Consider the following 18,735-nt stretch of genomic DNA (forward strand, 5'->3'; position numbering starts at 1 on the left):
AGGATGGCCCTTCCCGTCCTTTTGAAATCACACCAAATCATTATAACATAACAGATAGTGACTTCGTGACTATAGCTTACAGAAAGATAATAGTTACAATAATAATTGCCATTCATTAGGCCTGTAAATTTTGTCAGGGACTGCACCAGGCATTTTTTGTATGTAAATGCATTCATTTAATCCTCACAGAAATGCCACCCTGCAGGTGTTACCATACCCATTTTGCAGATGAGGAAAAGTGAGGCTGAGAGAGCTCAAGTAACCTCTCCAAGATTAGAGGGCTGTGGACAGTGAGGTTGGAATTCAAACTCAGATTTTCCTCTGACTTTAAATCTGTGCTTCTCTCACTCTGTACCAACTGCTCCAACACAGCATGCGCACATTTCTAGTTCCCACTGTGATCTCAGCACAGGAAAGATGCTTATGCTGTTTCGATGACAGTTCAGAGCCATTGAAAGAGCTGAGAGCATAGGCCTCAGGTGAAGAAACCCTTTACGGGGTTCTTGCAGAAATTATCAGTAAGTATAGCTCCCTCCTAGCTCCTTCTTTTCTAAAGATGAGAACAGTCTTCTCATCTATCTTACACCTGTCTTCTCAAACTCTAGTGATCAAATGAATCATCCGGGAGTTCTGGTTCAGCATGTCTGGGATGGAGTCTGTGATTGTGCATTTCTAACGAGCTCCCAGGTGATGCTGATGACACTGGTCTGGGTACCACAGGTCTTACGTCTGACACTCACCTTCCCACTGAGGGTTGTTTCCGAAGGAGCAGTTTAAGCTGAATAACTTGGCTAACAGCTCACAAGGCTCAACTGGCTTCTGATTCTGGGCCAGTGTGTCAGGTCATCAGGCATTAGACAGAATTCAAGGAGTTTTTGGCATAGAGTACATTATTAAAAATATCATTTCTATGTCCCCTGGGGCTTTCCTCCCCCCACTGGAAATTAAAATGATAATGTCTCTAACATGTAAAGTTTCTATTTTTTCCATTATTGTTATTTTTAACAATAATTATCTGGTAATAATTCAAATAACACCTTTCCTCTGAGAAATTCAATGAGCTTTACTAACCTTAATTGTCTAACAGCAATTCCCAGGTGTGGATAAAGCTGTCTCAAAGATCACAGTAAATTTAAAATTGTTCCACTTCCTTCCTCTCTTTGTCCCAAATGTAGTGAAGAATTAGTGGTGAGGGGTTACTAATTGTCAAGGACCCACCAGCTCATAATTTAAGGCATAGGGAATTTCGTACAGCAAGGGTAAGTCCAAAAAATAATCAGCAGAGATGTGGCTGTGGGGGAACAGAATGTTGGAGACAGAAAGAAGGAAGGAGAGTTAAAAAAACTAGGAGTAGAAAAAAGAAAATAAAACCACAGAACTAGCTAGATGACCTTGGATGAGTCATTTCATCTCTAGGTCATTTTTTCCACCTGTAGGAAAAGGAGATGGATTTTATGATTTGTAAGGTCCCTTAAAAACTCTAATAGTCCCCTGAGAAGAAAGATGTGGGAATTAAGTAGCTCATCAACCTGTTAAACCATTATACCTGTTAAAGAAATCTATTTGACTTCTAACTTTTTAACTAATTACCTAAAGTGAATTCCCAAGTCTACATCACTAATCTCCCTCTCTGAAAACTGGTGAGAAAACCATTTAGTGAAGAAGGTACCACAGGCATCACAGCCAGACAAACTAATCTGGAGTCCCAGCTTTAGCTTTCCAAGGCTACAGTCAATCTTTTACTTAAAATATTTTTATCTCCTTAATGAGCCACTAGTTAATACCCATGTCCAGAAGAAATACCTCTGATGGCTTGAAGGCCCCCAGATGGCCCTGCCAATAGAAGGTCCCCGTTTGTCACATTAAATCTATGTTAATTTTGTCTGTAGAGACTGCTTGATTCCTCTTTGATGATTCACAAACTCTGTTTAGAAGACCTGCACATCCCAGGAGCCTGAGTGCTATCAGATGCAGTTGACTCTTGTTTTTATAATAAGAGATCTTTGGGGACTGGGTGAGATATGTACATGCATATACATAATGCATATACACATATGATGATGATTTTTCTGGTTTTATTGGATACCTGATGATGGAAACCCCTTCTCTAAGTCATTTGACTCTGGAATCTTCCTGTCAGAAAGCCTGCCACGGGTTCTGGTTCTGGGGTTGTTTTCAACTCTATAACAAGGATCCCGACATGAGCACGATTCGTGGTGCAGCATGTTATTGGTGTTTTATCACAGGTATATATTACCTTGTCTCTTGCCCTGAGTATATTTTCTGGACTAATTATTGCTGTTTGTGCCTAAATGGTAAAAACCAGGTACCAAGAAACACTGAAATGGCATCATACGGAGGGACACACTGTCCCTGCCCCCAAAGTGAACATCACTTACCTTTTCCTGCCTCACCACACTAACCTGGCTGTCGTTAACTAAATGCTTACTGTGTGGCAGCTCTCATGCTGGGCACTCTTCATACACTGTTTAACTTTATGTCTTATAACTACCCTTTGGGGGTGGGAATTACATTCTAATTTTGTAGATGAGGACACTGGTGCTTAGGAAAGGTAAAGTTATAACTTTATATAACTGTATTTGCCATAGATCATGAAGCCAGAGAAGAGCAAAGTAGGGTTCAAAAGACAGGTTTTAGTTGTGATGCTGTACATCTAACCTACAGGTAGCTTGTGATCACTGAACCACTGATCTCCTGCCCTCACTCTACTCCTATTCATGTGAGGTCCTCAACAGAGGCTTAGATGAGCTTCCCCATCATGGTCCTCTAACACCTTCTTGAACCTGTTTTCCTCCTTCTCCAAAATCTCCTACACTTCATTTATGTTTTCTCTCTCTACTTTGATTGGTACGTCAATCCCAGAACACATTATCTTTTTTTCTTTTAAGCAGAGCTTTACCTCCATCTTCTCCAGCTACTTCTTAGCCCCAATTCTTACTCCAATTTGCTCTTTCAAGACCTCACATTCAACCTTACGTGTTCCAGCCCCAGTTTGAGAACGCCTCTTCCTTAATGCCTAAGGAATCTACTCTTTCCACCTGACCCATTAGTAGACCCCTGGTGGCTTTCCTGGATGTCTTTGTCCAGTCTGACTGAACCCCCTAATCAACCACATTAACACTGGTCTCAATAACCCTCTGAATTTTCTTTTCCATGACCTTTTATATATTGGCCTCTTCTTATTTTCTTCAACCTTGAATTCATATCAAAACTTCCCATCCCCTCCTTCTCAGTACAAAACCCTATACATGCATGTAATCTGTACTCTCCTTCCTGCTTTGTGTTGTTCCTAAGTACACGCCTACAGTAGTTTTCTCTTAATATGTCCTACTTTACCAAATTCCATTCTCCATTCTCTTTTCAGCTGATGACATTCCCTCCTGCCTTAGTAAGGGGATCTCGACCACCCAGTGTGGCAAAGTCATTGGCTCTCATCTCCTTCTCCAGTATCACTAAATTTTCATCATTTTGTTTCTTCAAGATATATTATACCTTTTTCTACATTCTCTACACATCTTGGAGGTTATCCTCTGTACTTCGGATCTTTATCCTTCCCTTTGGGTCCATCAGTGGTATCTTCTTCTCCGTAGTGGATGGTACTAGATTACTTGTCACGATATAGTGTTTTGCCCTGCTTTTAACTCCTGGCCTTCTAAATCTTTCCAGGTGGTATATCTCAAAGTGAGTTCTACAGAACACTAGAACATCAAGATACATCTCAAAAAAAGTTCCTTGGTCAAACAAATATAGGAAATACTGCATACTCTATGTCCCTCTTGCAAACTCATAATGCACATAAGTATATTAAAGGTGCTGAAGACCCCAGCATTGTCCAAACTTAATGGATTACAGACCTCTCCCCTGTACCCCCACCCATTTTAGTGGAACACTTATTTTTTTTTATTTAATGATTTTTAGAGAGAAAGAGGACAGGAAAGAGAGAGAAACAGACAGACAGACACACAGATTTCTTATTTGACTTATTTATGCATTCATTGGTCAATTCTTGTGTGTCATCTGACTGCAGATTGATCCTGAACTCCTGGCATATTTGGATGAGCTGCCTGGCCAGGGCTGGAACACTTACTAACCTTAGAATGTGCTTAGAGAAAAGATGCTTTAATGGATTTCTCCTGGTTCCAAACTCTTTAGCCTGGGTATGTAAAATCTATGTCGAGTAAGCCCTCTCAGATGTCCTTCCCATCAATACTCCATCTGGTCCAAAACAGTTAACTTATAAAGCACATTTGTATCTCTGAGCCCCTGAACATACCATTTTGGCTGTTTGGAATGTGATTTACACCTTTTTTTCATCTAGGCCTTTCCCCTCCTTTAGGCCCATATTAGGTCATGTATTCCTTATGAAACTTTTTCTTATGAAAATGGCTTCGGCCCATATCGACTTTTGACCTTCGTTTAGCACTTAGATAAATTGCTACAGTTCAATGCCTGTTTTCTATATCACTGGTGAGACTGTAAATTCTCTGGGATGTGGAACTTGTTCTGTGAATTTCAGACAGCACTGAGCATAGCCCTTTGTGCATAGCACAGGGTCATAACTACGTTAAAGGTCGCCAGAGACAGGATGGGTGACATTGGGGCCTGGGAGAGCAGAGGTTGATTTCGGTAGTTATTGGCACAGTTTAGTAGGTTGCAGGCCTGGGTGGTCTGCACCACCACCCTGGCGGGAAGAAAAACCACTCACCGTCACTGTCTTCACCTTCACAAGTGGTAGTATGTGTGTTTGGAGAGGTAAAGGCTAGGTCTGGAGAGCAAAGGCAGCTCCGTTCCCAGGTACAAATAAGAATTTGCACTAGTTGACACCAAATGGGGAGAAGCATAAAATAACCTAGGAACATCAAAGGACTCATGAAAGGAACCACTGGAATAAGTGCCTGTGTAATGACGAGACTACCATTTGTGATCATTAAATCGTGGTAACCTGATGAAAGAGAAAAGGCTGTTTCTTCCACGAGGAAGTCAGGGGTAGTGAGGTGCAAGGATCCACCGCTTATCACTGTGCCCGGTATACAGAGAATGCAGCAACAACTTGCAGAGTGCTGTCCTGCCTTCTCGTCCCATTCCGACCTCTCTCTCTCGGGGTCAGTCTAGAGCAGGGGTGTCAAACTCATTTTCACCGGGGGCCACATCAGTCTTGGGGTTGCCTTCAAAGGGCCGAGTGTAATTTTAGGTCTGTATAAATGTAACTACTCCTTAACTAGGGGCAAGGAGCTTGGTACCGCCACAGGTAGTAACAAGGTGCCAGGCTGGATTTGGCCTGTGGGCCTTGTTTGCCACCTGTGTTCTAGAGACACACGACACTGGAGAGGCCCAGGCAGCGTTGCTGCTACTAGCACAAACTGTAACCCCCAAGCAGTGAACTCCATCTTTCCCATGAAGCCCTTTTACTGCTGCATTTATGGGCACACAGCGGGCATATATCTCAGGGGAGTGTGCCACATCCAGATATTAAGGAACTTTGTGTTTTTCAGATTAGATGTTATCTGAAGTTGGGACTTAATGTTACCTAATAATGAATTTGCAGTGAGGCTAGAACTGGAAATTTGTTCTTGTGGTGCCTAGTCAGGGAGTGTTATTACGTGAGAGAGCAGCATAGAGCCCTTCTTCCTTAAAAGTACTACAATAAATGATTTTCACGTGTGAGCAGAAGAGAAAATACATTTCATTAAAGTATAGTCTGTGAAGTATTTCGCTACCTTCCTGGATAAAAACTAGTACTCAAACAAAAGATTTAATTAAAAACTAGTTATAAATGAGAGTGTTTATTTGTGTTTACTTTAAAATAGATTTAGATTATATTATATAACACATGAAAATAGTAAGATCATGCTACAAATTCTGTGTCAGAAAATTCTGTGTTGGTCCCTAGTTAAAATTCCTAACAATGTAGTATTTAGTGGTAGTAGTAACCAATAAATAAGTATTTTTAAAACTGGAATTCTTATTAGGGGGGTTATTGGGTGGGTAAAGCTAAATGGCTTAGATATTTTTCTGTCATGCTCCTGTTTAGAGTTGCTTTTCTGGACAATTCGAATGTTTAGGCATGAAAATGAAGGGTAGCCTACCTTTTGGATGTGTTGCCGCCCACTGGGTCAAGGCTACGGTTTTCTGAGAGCCAGGGCACTTTCTGCAGGAAAGTATCTTAGTTTCTTCTTTTGGTAGTAAAAATAGAGAGTTTACTTTTGTGTTCTGGGTGAAGTCGGAGATCTCTCCATCTCTCTCCTGCACGTCACCCACGGAGGAGACAGGCGGATACTACTGGCAATGATTTACACTGATTTAGACACACTGAAGGCTGTGTGGTAGTTTCACAGACACTCTCTAAAAATGAGTCCTCCCCATCATGAGTTACATAGATGAGGAGATTGAGGTGGGAAAGGGAGTTTTCAGTTGCCCAGCTTATGAGCAGAGAAACTTCATCTAAAACCAGTTTTCAGTAGAAAATCCTGGGGTTCCCCCCCAAAATGCCATAGTTGCCAAGAAGCTTTGTGGCAAATCTTAGAGGTGGAGCACTAGATGGAGAATCACAAGATGTGCATTGTCGTCCTGGATCTGATAAGAACTAGCTGTATGACTGCTGTCAAGTCACTAAGTTTTCTGAGCCCTATAAAATCACAGGCGAGGAATCAATAAATGACATAATCACCATCGTGCTGCACAACCTCTCACCTGCAACACGGTGTTGGTTAATGATGTGTGCTCTGCCTATCTCATGAAGTCATGAGGCTAAAACAAGCTGATGCATGTGAGAGTGCTTTGCATTCTGTGAAATGCTAAATCAATGAAGTCTCAAGAATGACTACCGGAAGAATGAGGAGAGTTCCCTGTGTGTGGGAGCTGACAGCCAGTCCACTTCCATTCAGGTTTTGGGAGAAGCTGTAATAAAGCACTGGCACCAGCTCAAATCCCACTCTATCCTCTCCTCTTCCAGCAGTGCTGCAGAGCATCTCTTGAGCAAAGTTAGTTAAGTGGCTGAGCCAAACACTCAGGTTCCAGCCTTTCTGAGTATAACATACAGAGAATTCTGAGCCACAGTGGAGGTCACCAATACTGTTCCTCCAGGTGCGTCTGAAACACTGGGGAGGCCCGGGAGGGAGATCAGACATCCCTGCCCCTGAGGCCCAGCTTTCTTGTGCACACAGCTTCAGCCCACATGATTTCACCTGGCAGCCCCAGGAGGCAGAAAAGACCCAGAATTCGGAGGAGCCTCCTCTCCTGATAACCTAAGTGCTCTGATTGAAAGGCAGAGGGTATCAGCAGAATGGCTGCACCGAGTCGGCATTGATTTCTCCAGCCTTTGTCTGCGTCTGGTTTCTGTCTCGTTTGGAGGTGGTTACTGTTACTACAAGCAGCATGAATCATGTCTCTGTTAAAAAACAGAGCTTCAATTGTCTTACATAACCCCTGGTAACCGAACGTCTAATAATAGCAAGCCATTTACAGGTAGGGAGTCTGTCTTCCTCCCAGACACACACACAGACACAGACGCAGACGCGCGCTACTCCTTGTGCCTCGCAGTAAAGCGAGACAGATGGAGGAGGCAGAGGGAGAAAGGGGCTGGCCAGCACGATTGATTTTTATTTGGATTTTAAAATACATTGAATAATTGTGCATCACACGGCCTGATGACCAATATGTTTAACTGAGCTAGTTTAATAAAGTGTAGAAAACAAGTGTTCTTCCAAGTATTTGAAATATCAAGGTACCCCAAACACACCAGACAGATGTGTTCTCTAACATATAAAAACCCCGAAGACGGAAAGGGAGGTGCAGGGAGGGGGTTGGGAGTGGGGTAGAAGTTTCATTAGACTGGCCACTAGCTTGTACCAACAAGGCATACTTTCCAAAGGACTTTTTCCTCCTCTCCTTTTTGTATGACCAGAGAGAGCTATTCCAAAGGTTCTTGGCTACAGTCATTGCATAAAATTCCAGCAAGTGAAAAGGAACTGAAAGCACGGCTGTGAAGACCCACTCTGCAGGCTATACGGTATTAGGCACTGTTATCTGAGCCACTTTCTTTGGTAGAGAGAGCCCTGCACCTGAATACTTGTATTTTTCCCATGAGAATAATTTCTGCCTTGTAAGACATGGTGAGGTCTTTTCAGACATGATCCCCACTCAGCCACCTGTTAAGGTGATTACCAAAATGCAAAATAATAAGACAGTCTGAAAAAAATGACTCAAAATTATGAAGAAAAGTTTTTCTTCAAACCACTAATTTGGTTAAGGAAAAAAATAGGTCTTAGCTAGCAAGTTAAAAGGTGGGTGAGGAAAACACTAACAGAAATTTGTCACATCCATGTCACCAGTCCCTCACTAAGAACCATGGCGGCAGGCTCTCTGTTTTGACTGTGCATTCCCAGGAGCCCTAGACACCATGTATATTGGACAGAGGGAGGGCTTTGTGGAACATCACTGATGGAGGCCAAACACTGCCACTCATTTGGGCTAGGACCACAGAAGGAAAACTTGCTTCTCTGTTTTGATTGCTCGACAACATGAAACAGTGAAGGAGGTTGCTTCAGCAAAGAATGTCTTAGAACACACCCACTTTGAAGACCAGCACCTGGGCTATTCCGCACGCTCTACAGTTGTTTAGAAATAGAAAAAGGCATATGGATATAGTTACATGTCAAGATGATTGTGTGTTCCCTCAAAATAGGATTTATGCTGCCTCTTTCCTTTTGGAATATTCTCCAAATCAGTAAACAAAATAGTTTTGAATAGAAGGAAAGAAGAGAAAGAAAAAGAATTAAAAGGAAGAGAGGAGAGAGGAAGAGGAAGAGGAAGAGGAAGGGAAATTGCTCAGGTTCCATTATCCCCACCTGCAAACCTGGCTGGAGTGGATCACGAAACCTCTACAACTGCCCTCTGGTGGTTTTGCTATAAGCCATACGGACGTGGTTTCTGGAGGAGAGGAGCTCGAGCTTTCCCCCACGAACATCTCAGTGCAGAACAACAGGGATCTTGATCACTAAATCACCCCACAGAAAAGAGGACCATGGTGGTGGGATGTGGCTGATGGGGCCGGACTCTTCCGCTTATCTCATTTGCTTTGTGAATTAAATTGTTCTTACAGTTGGAATGCTGATAGACTCAATGTTTTGATAAAAACAGCCATGAGATAACAGCTTTCTTTAAAAAAGGTTCTTCCCTCTAACTCCTGTAAATGTGTTACTGAGTGGTTCTTGCTTCTAGAATAGTGGGAAATTGGCCTCCTCTCCTTCTCTTGGCCTCAAAAACCAGGCTAGCTGTGCATCTGTGAGGTGACTACATGCACCTGAAATTTCAGGGCACTATGTCAGCTAGTTCCTTCACAGTGCTGTGTTTGGTACCTGAGCAAGGACTTGGTGGGTCAGACACACTTAAAATGTAAATTGGGTTATTACATTATCTTCCATTGCCACAGTAAGTATTTCTGGGTTTTTGCTGACAAGTAGATCATAATAACCATTGTGGTGCAACAAACCACATGACATTGTATCAGAAGCTTACAGTCAATTTTCAAATGAAACGGAGCCTTTTTTTGAAAAGGAGAAAGCATGGATGCTTTTTCCATCCTTTTAGTAAGCATTTATCAAATGCCTGCTGTCAATGATGGACTCACTTCACGAAAGGGAGCTGGACTATGCCAGACTTTCATCATATTCTCCCTCCTCTATCATGGGACAGAATACCAGTAAAACACCAAGCACAGCTTTGTTTTGCGCCCAACAGGCAATCAGTGTAACAGAAGGAACTGGAGATACTGACAGTGGTGGGAACGACTTCTTCCCCAGGCACAGCAGTTTAAGAGCGTCTCAGGCACAGTTCGAGAGGTTAAACGAGCAGATCTGGTCTGACCTATTTACATGTTCCAACAAACGTCTGGAACTCCAGAAACCTTAAAAACCGCAACAATACAATCACGTCATTTTTATAGGAATGATAGGATCCTGGTGAAAAAGAGGTATACATGTTTATCTTGTGAGCTTCTTGGTATTTGTATATAGAATACTCAGAATGCTTCTGAGAACCCATCCTAATTTTGGTATCATTTATAAGAATCTGACAGTTTATCATTGTAAAATAAACTTTAATCCAAAGCAATTCATTGAGGAGCTCGTTGACAATCAAGATACACAAAGCAACGTTGGTGGGATGAGGCAAAGTCCAAGTTCTCAGCAGTGATTACAGGGAAACGGGAGGAATGACAGCGAGGTGTGGGTGGAAGGCATCCGACTGTAAGTCAGGAGGCCGGTGTCCCCAGCCACGTTTGCCAACCGTCGCATGATATTACAAGTCATCAGACTTCTCCTAAGTCTCACCGTTCTCACATGCCAAATGGGAATCTTGGATTGGATGGTCTCTAAGAGTCTTTCCAGTTGTAACATTCAATGAGTGTAAATAAGACAGGTGACAAAGTAACCTTCCCTCTGCCTCCAACTCGGCTCGTTTTGGTACATACATTGCCATGTCCTGATATGCCTGTGTGGTTTGCATCAGGTTTTAGGTTTCTGGGTTCTAGAAGTCACATAGTAAACGTGCAAGTCGTTTTTCCTTACATACATGGGAAAATAATAGGGGACTAATTCTCGCTTTCTTCCCATACCAGTGCCTCTTTTCGAATCAGACTTCCACGAGGAAGACAAGAACATGGCCGTTCTGGCACTGACGAGGATTCTTCCTCATCCTGTCAGAGCCCTTGTTCATGCTCACGCAAGCCTATCTGACGGGGTTACTTCTATATTTACATCCTGGCTCTTTTTCCTCTTCCAACTCATTTGTGAAATCCCTGGTAAGCATAAAGCTGGAAAAACAAAACAAATAAAACAAAACAGCTCTGTCTGAATAATTTACTTCAGTTAAGGCAGTATATGAAGACATTCTAACACTTGTAAAAAAATAAAGCTTTTAAAAATTCTTCTGTAGCTTACAAAAGACTACATAAAATGTTACAGCAATAATAGTTTAATATATTGTTACTGTTTCTCATTTTTAAAGAAAATGATACTTATTAGATTTACAGTCTGGTGTGGATATTTCTCCCAATATTTCTTAGGTCACGACATCCTCAAAGCCAAGAAGGCTTGTGCTTGCTGAGCTACCTTTACACAGACAAAGGTGCCCCATGGAACACCCAATACTGGGAGCTTATATCATATCCCGACCAGACACTCCAGGTACTGGTGACTCGCTCTTTCCATCTTTGTCCTGTTCCTTTGCCAGTTTAATTCCCTTCACCTAGAGTGCTTTTCGTTTACCTCCCTTTACTGCTTAAAATCCCTCTTGTCTTTCAAGACCCACCTGTGTCTTTCAAGACCCACCTACATCCAAGAAGCTACTTAGGTTGACCTAACTTGAGACCCAGGGATAATTTCGCAGTGATAACTAGCCCTTGTGATAATGGGAGCCAGTGAAAAATACTTATCCAGAAAGTGCTTAGGGAACACCAGGGAAAAAGATTGTTAGGAGTTGCAGCATCCTCCTAAAAGGACAAACAGGCAAGCATTTAGAGCAGGCCCAATATAGAAACTGTGGTACATAAGAGAAAAGTCATAGACCTGTAAAGAAAAGTTGTTGTCCTGCCCCGACTGGCGTGGCTCAGGTGGTTGGGTGTCATCCCACAAAGTTCAATTCCCGGTCAGGGCAGAAGCCTGGATTGTGGGTTCAGGCCCCAGTTGGGGCACCCTGTGAGAGGCAACTGATGGATGTTTCTCTCTCTTTCTTCCTCCCTTCCCCTCTAAAAATAGGTAAATAAAATCTTTTTTAAAAAGTTCTAGTCTTGTATGAAAGAGATAGAAATAGCCTGACTTTTTTTTTTTTTAAATAAGGGAAAAAAATATCCTTTCTCAAAAGAAGGAGTTAAAACATTGGATACAACAACAAAGTATCATAAAATTTCTCTTAATTATGAAGCTAAAATCTCAAGATTTTAACAGAAACAGGGCACAGCTAACAAGGGCAACGACAGAGGTATGCATATAGAATCTGAGTGTCTGTCCCCAGCACCCCTCAGTCTGACGGCCATGACATGCGTTATAATAAACTCTGACAGTCCCTAGCTGGGTTTATGTGATGAGCTGTAATATATTCTGATAGCAAAAGATAGAATGAAACTCAGAAATGCTGGATGTGTTATATATGTATATGATTTTATTTATGTGTATATTTTTATATCTATATATACAAACATATATATTTGTATGATGTTTGGCAACCTCACTCATGGTATTCCCGTGAAGTAGGCATGTGGCAAACATAATTAGCCCATTAAACAGATGGTAGGGCTCTGGCATATCTCACTACATTCTAAAATGGTGAGCTGTGAGCAGGGACTGAAGACAGTGTGCAGTTTGATATATGGTTAACTGCGAATCTCTGTGAATCGCTACTTTCCTAAAGACAATCTGGGTAGGCTACATTTGGCTGAGAGCTGGGGATGGTTTGGGAAGCTTTAAAAATATACAAGGGGATAACTTTTCACTTTCATTCAGATATAGTATCTTCATTTTTACTTACTAGAGGCTTTTTTTTTGAAAAACAGCTTTTTATCTTAACTCATCTGTGTTCCAGCAAACTCCTAAATTGCTGAGCACATTACAAACAAACAAACAGACAAACAGACCACAAAAAAAAACACCTAGATGCCAAGCAGAAACACTGGGTAAGTGTCTTTTAAAAAAAAAGTCTTTAACAAGTGCACTTTGGAAAAGGACAACGTTGGAGAGAGGTTCAGTACTGTGCACATAAACACGGAGCAGTCACGGCAGCACGGTGCCTGGACGTGTATGGAAGCGCGTGATGAACTTTTACTCAGCTGAATTATGTGGCATGGCATTGCCACCCCACGGTACAGCTGGCTGCAGAGGGAATTAAATATTCTAGCCCGATTCTTTGTCAGTTGAAATAAGAGCTAGCAGAAGTGAAAGGGTTACTCAAAGTCAAGACTTGAATTCACAAATGTATTTGAACTGGCTTCAAGAAGACATAAAACATCAATACATCTGGAGAATAGAACTTGCAATCGACTGTTCTTTACCATCTGGTCTCAAGAACATTTTCTACTTGGAAGTTGCATAAGCAATGAAAAAACACACTAACAACTTCCTGTAGCATGCTTTTGGTCAGTTATAATGACGCATTACAAAGTAAACAGTAAACCAGCTAAATATGAGCACTGTGCCTCACTCCAGATCATAACATATGTAACTATGGTCAGTGACAGAGAGTATCTTTATTTTAGGAAATTTGAGCTTAAAAAATATTCAAGAATAAATATCCTTCCTTTTAAGGTGTTTGTTTGAGTAATTTTGGATAGATTTTGTAATGTCACTACAAAACCATTTCTAATTTATTCTAAATTATTAAGAGAATAACAAAAAAGCTATACTGGGAAATGAAATGTCCCATATATATTTTTAATTACATAAACTTGACTCATTAAGCAATAAAATATGTTTTACGTTGTTTTTTAATAGAAAACATTTATGTATCCCTGTTTTCTGAAAGGGAGTATGCTTATCTCACTTTTTTCTCTTATGATGCAGGGTCATCCTTGTGAATACTCAATGCTCCAGTTTCTCAGTAATACACTTTTACTTCTCTTGAAAGTTGGCCTCGCCCCTCACCACTCAGTCTAACGGCCACAGGCCGAGCTGCAGCCCACTCTCACTGTCATAGCTCACTGGTGGCCCTGCTTTTGTGAGCCATCTCCTTCCAGCCCTCCATTCTAGATGTATTTTCTAGTCTGCTTTGGGTTGGAAAATCAGATAAATGAGTGTTATAGAGACAATACTGCTTGAAAGCAGAGTTTGGTCAGAGACTCCGGGACACTCATTTGGATGTTCTAAGGTCTTCCTTGTTCTCCATTTACTTCTTTGTTCAGGGTTGTAATTCAGAAGTCAGAACTGCCAGAAATCAGACTTCGGGGTATTATTGTGTAACACAGAGTGAGACATTCATGCTCTTTTATTGCAAGGATTCTTATTTTCAAAGGGGTTGCCCAGAAATCCATTCCTGATTACTTTACTTATAGGACTCGGATCCATTCCATTTCACTCCCTTGATTTCTGCAGGTAATGTACTAACATGATATGGTGAGAAGTAAAGAAATAGCACATTTTTTTAGGATGAGGTAAGAATCTTGGTAATTGACTTTATCATAGGAACAGAAGCAAAATCACATAGTCAAGATAAAAAATTTCTCTGCATTTCTAATTTTTCCCCTAGATTTTGAATATCGACTCTGGCATTACTGGACATTAGAAAAACATAAAACATTGTGCAGTTTTTTATATTAAGTGTTTAGAAAGTGACATCTTATCTTTTCTCCCTTCCCCCCAAAAGAGAAATCAGTATAATTCATAATCTGTGAAAGTTAGGATATGGATTGTGTTGAAATGTACTTTTCCCCTGCTTCTGAAAAGAAGGCTGCTAAGCAACCTAACAGTGTTATGATTTTTGGTAGAAAGGAGAAAGGAGAATCACGTTTGACCTATAAGGAGGGGAAAAGAGCCTTTTAGCATAACTTTAAAATACACACATCTGATAAGCTAAGGACAATTCTTGAAGTCAGTGCTCAAGAAACTTGTTAACACTTTGAAACCTCAGGCCAGACTATATAAAATATTCTGCATATCATACTTTCAGCTCTGATCAGTCGTCTCTTTCTGAACTGGGAAAGTTTTACAAAATTAATATCTTCGCTTCCTTGAGTTATAATTTTTATTTGTTTGATTTATTTGTTAATATTTGCAATGTGTTTATATGATGAAAACTACCATGTAAGAGTTAGGTCTACTAGTTATAGATTATTTTTGGATAAAGAGAGCTTGCAAGAAACTGTCAATTTTACAGTAGCGAAGGTTAGGCAGACGAAAGCAGGAGTTCTGGCATAAACTGGTTTTTTACCAGTTTCCACAATAGCATCTGAGGACATGGTTAATGAGTTCTGAAATTCATTCACAACACTGCTAATCTTTCAGGAATCTTATAACCTTGTCTGACCTTTCCATAATCATGAGAGAAAAACCTTGATGAAATTAGAACCCGTCATCATGTCCTCCCTTCCTTTCTTTCAGTTACTCACTTCCTTTTTTCTTTTTTGGGATTGGAACAATCAAAAGCCTTCATGTTTTTAAATTCCATAGAAGACTAACGATTGAATAATTTTCTCACATCTCTCTTTGCACTTTTGCAGTCTGGTTGCATTGATTTGTGTCTCATAAGTAGACATTTCCTTTGTTGGTTACAAATCAATGCTACTGAACAAACCTGACAGCACATTCCTACCTCACCCCCTACCTTTGTAGTTTGAAAAACAAAGCCCAGTTTTCATTTAAAAATTAATTTCACTTGTTGGTAATACACTAAAAGAGAAAGCCCCAGCATTACAAAAACAAATCCGTAGGAAAAGCAGCTCCTCCCAAGCTGGTGTCCGCTTTGTACACACTACCGAAAGCGGAGAAGTGCCTAGTGGGAAAGCAGTGCTCGCCGGACATTCGCTCCTGCTGAGTTCTGTTAACCCAATTAAGGTCTTCGCCTTTATACAGCACGAGGCTGCCCAAAGCAACACACTGTAATGACACAGTCCGATATGCTTTTGTGGCAGGACAAAAAAAGGCAAAAAAGGCAAAAGAGGCTGAATGTATTCTGCTTTCATTCAAATCTTCTAAGATGGGGCAAAAGGGAAGATTTTTTTTCTTAAGAGAAAAAGAGCACAAGCTTTCTTATGTGAATGTGAAAACTCAGCTCGGTAGACACCCTGGTGCTTTCCCCTTAGTAGATAAGCATGAAAAAAAGCACTAAAAAGTACTATCCTCAGTCTGAATGCACTGCCTACACTTAGCTACAGGTGGAAAGCAAGCAGGCACGATTTGATTTACCTAGATTAAAAGAGCAATTTTCTCTCTTTTTTTTTTCCCTTTGAAAAATAGCCAATCGATTCTGGCCTAGCTATTGCTGACTGTACCAAGTCCATTTTCATATACCACTGATTAAATGGCATGTTCATGGCTGAAGGTGCTACGGCAGGAACACGCAGAAGCTGTGAAGGAACAGGGACGGGAGACCAGAGGCTGCAGCTCCGGACAGCCACAGGCTTACATGAAGCTCGGCGCTCCATGGAGGGGAGCCACGAGCATGTCACCAGTGGGCTCTCGGTAGCACATTTTAGACTCAAACTGGCTGAAATATAATTCTCAGAGTTTGAAGCCTGGAATTCATTTAGCTTTTTAATTTTGACTGTAAGAATTAAAGAAAAAAATCAAAGTCCTTTGGTTTAAAAAATAAAATGAGAACGGGGGAAATATCATGTTCTAAATTGCAATGACATCTGAAATGAAGATGGGAACCAGCCTATTTGAGTGTGAGAAAGTTATATTTTCATAAGTTGCAGAGTTAGAGTCATCTACCAAAAGGGGATCTAGTTGTTTAGAGACCTTGGTTGCTGCAATTGCATGAAAAAACAAACAAACCCCAAAACAACAACAACAACAACAAAAACAAACAAGAAACAAAGAAAGAATACAGGACTTTTATACAGGGTGAGGTATGTCTGGAGTCATCAGGCAGTCCTCAGGAAAGTGAGATCTCTACTAGTTCTGGGAAACGAGCATCTGGGTTGTTATGAAAAAGTACAACATTAACTAAAGCCTACATGGCTGGAAAGAGATCCTTGGGAGGAACCTGCTCAGGCCACTCAGACCCAACATCCATGACATTTCTTCAGAAAAAGGCAAAGGCCACATGACAGGTGAGGCCGTGCGGTTCAAGGATCTGAGGATCTGAGGACCTGGGAACTGGGTCTGGAAATCAGTGAAATCCATTTTTAAAGAGTAATCCTAATTTTTTTTCCCTTCGCCTACTGCTTCCTCTCTCCCCCCTTTCCCTCTCCCATTATTGTTTACTTAATTAGAATCCTGGCCTTAATGGGGACGGAACTGTATCCAGAGGTACTATTAAGATAAGAAATTTCAGGAAGAAAGATTTAATGAGGGGTTTAGGAGTTTTGGGAAGACGAATAGAAAATTATTGCAAGAGAAATGAGGGAAAAACTAAGAAGTTAAAAACCAGAATCAGCACGATGGCTGTAGACTAGTTTCTGAGACACAGATGGTCTGCATTCTCCAGAGCAAAAACAAACAGGAAGTAACAGGGCCAGAGCCCCCTCTCCCTCCACCGCGTGTAAATTGGAAAAAACTGAAATGTGTTTAGATCAAAAAGTTTTCCTTCAAACACTGGAAAGTGACCAAAGTAAAAGAAATAAGAGAGAGCTAATCTAGCAGGTAAAACGCCAACGGGTCACCCCATTTTGTGGGTGGCAGAGAATTTAGGGATTAAATACACACCGTTTGGAGAAAAGTCAGGCTCTTCAGTAACCAACTGTAAATGTAGCAGACAGGTGGCAAATTTGAAGTCTGGAAGAGAGGAAGAACTTCATTTTGGGCAGTCCATTTTCTGGGGGAGGAGTAGAGGACTGCTAGGCCAATGACTACTCTTGGGGTGCAGAGGGAGATAGGTGGCTTAGAGGTGGCAGGGGAGAGAATACATTAGGGAGTCATCTGGGGGCACGCCGAAGTCAGTCAGGGTTTCGGTACGGATGACAACAAGCTCTCAGTTTTGATGCATAAAAATGTCACCGGAATTGATGGCTACATACAGGGTTAAAAACACTAAATGCTCTTCCGGTCCCAAATCTGAATGCCAAAGTACTGCCTAGAGCAGCAAGCATGTAAACGCCAAACACCAAAACCCCACAAAATGGGGGTTCAGGGCCAGAGAGGAGGTGCGTGAATGCACTGGTTGCCTCCTTTCCCACACCCCTCAACAGCCCAGAGCTTGGGCAGGGTAATCACCAGTAAAGACTTACAAGCCACCCCACAGAGATAAGCTACCCCAGGTTCCCCTGTGACTCCGGGGAGCAATGAGGACAGTTTTCATGTTCCAAAACCAATTGGACAGTAAGGAGTGTCTGCAAGAATAAAAAGGGGTGGGAGTGGAGGATGGAAATAAAAGCAAAAAAAAAAAATGTCCTTGTTGAAAGTTTTAAATTACAGGCTCAGTAAAAAACTGGCATTCCACCACATCCGGTCTAGTTACCAAATGGAAAAATAGGGTCATTAACATGTTTATTTGAATTACATTAGTCCTTCTCTTTCATATTTAATTTATTCTGTTAGGAAAAAAACACAGCACTCTGCATGCTGGTGAAAGGCAGGAGTGTAATAGATCAGGGAGCTGAAATGCAATGATCTTTACCCATTATCCCCCCTGCTAAGGCTTTTCAGAATTTACTAGGATCATTCAGGGATTCTATCCCATCAGAAAGAAGGGAAGGGTACAGAAAGATGTAAGGCACATACACCACTGAGTTTTATTAAAATAATATTGAAGCTCATTTAAATTAATGTGTGGGAGTGGGGCTTTAATGTGGAAAGGAAATTCAGGAAAAAGAGAAGAGGCTGGGGTAAATGACCTCCCCTCTGGATGTCCTTGTATGTCCACACACATAGTGAACACTCTCCACTGTCCACGTGACGTGGATGTCATAGAAGACAGGGAAATCTCTATATTACTGGAATTCTGGCCACTAAAAGGCCAAATCTTCAGGGTGATCTCATGAGCTTTGCTGTTGTCCAAAATAATTCAGATCAACTTCAGTATAAGTGAATATAACTACATTTAGGGAAAAATGAAAGCGTATTTTCAGGA

General features: G+C 41.3%; 1 protein-coding gene across 7 annotated transcripts in view; it reads right to left on the bottom strand.

Annotated features, from left to right (window-relative positions):
- The window catches only part of ZBTB20 (zinc finger and BTB domain containing 20), a 798,652-nt gene that overhangs the window by 84,593 nt on the left and 695,324 nt on the right, over positions 1-18,735 (bottom strand). The window contains exon 8 of one of the 7 annotated variants that reach the window (XM_045852098.1): positions 17,373-17,441. The exons of the other annotated variants lie outside the window; for them this stretch is intronic. The gene's annotated coding sequence lies outside the window, so the exon portion shown is untranslated. The remainder of the gene's footprint in view (positions 1-17,372; positions 17,442-18,735) is intronic. 7 annotated transcript variants of the gene reach the window in all.

Source organism: Phyllostomus hastatus, unplaced genomic scaffold (assembly GCF_019186645.2).
Source record: "Phyllostomus hastatus isolate PE091 unplaced genomic scaffold, TTU_PhHast_1.1 phas_contig_86, whole genome shotgun sequence".
Classification (NCBI taxonomy): domain Eukaryota; kingdom Metazoa; phylum Chordata; class Mammalia; order Chiroptera; family Phyllostomidae; genus Phyllostomus; species Phyllostomus hastatus.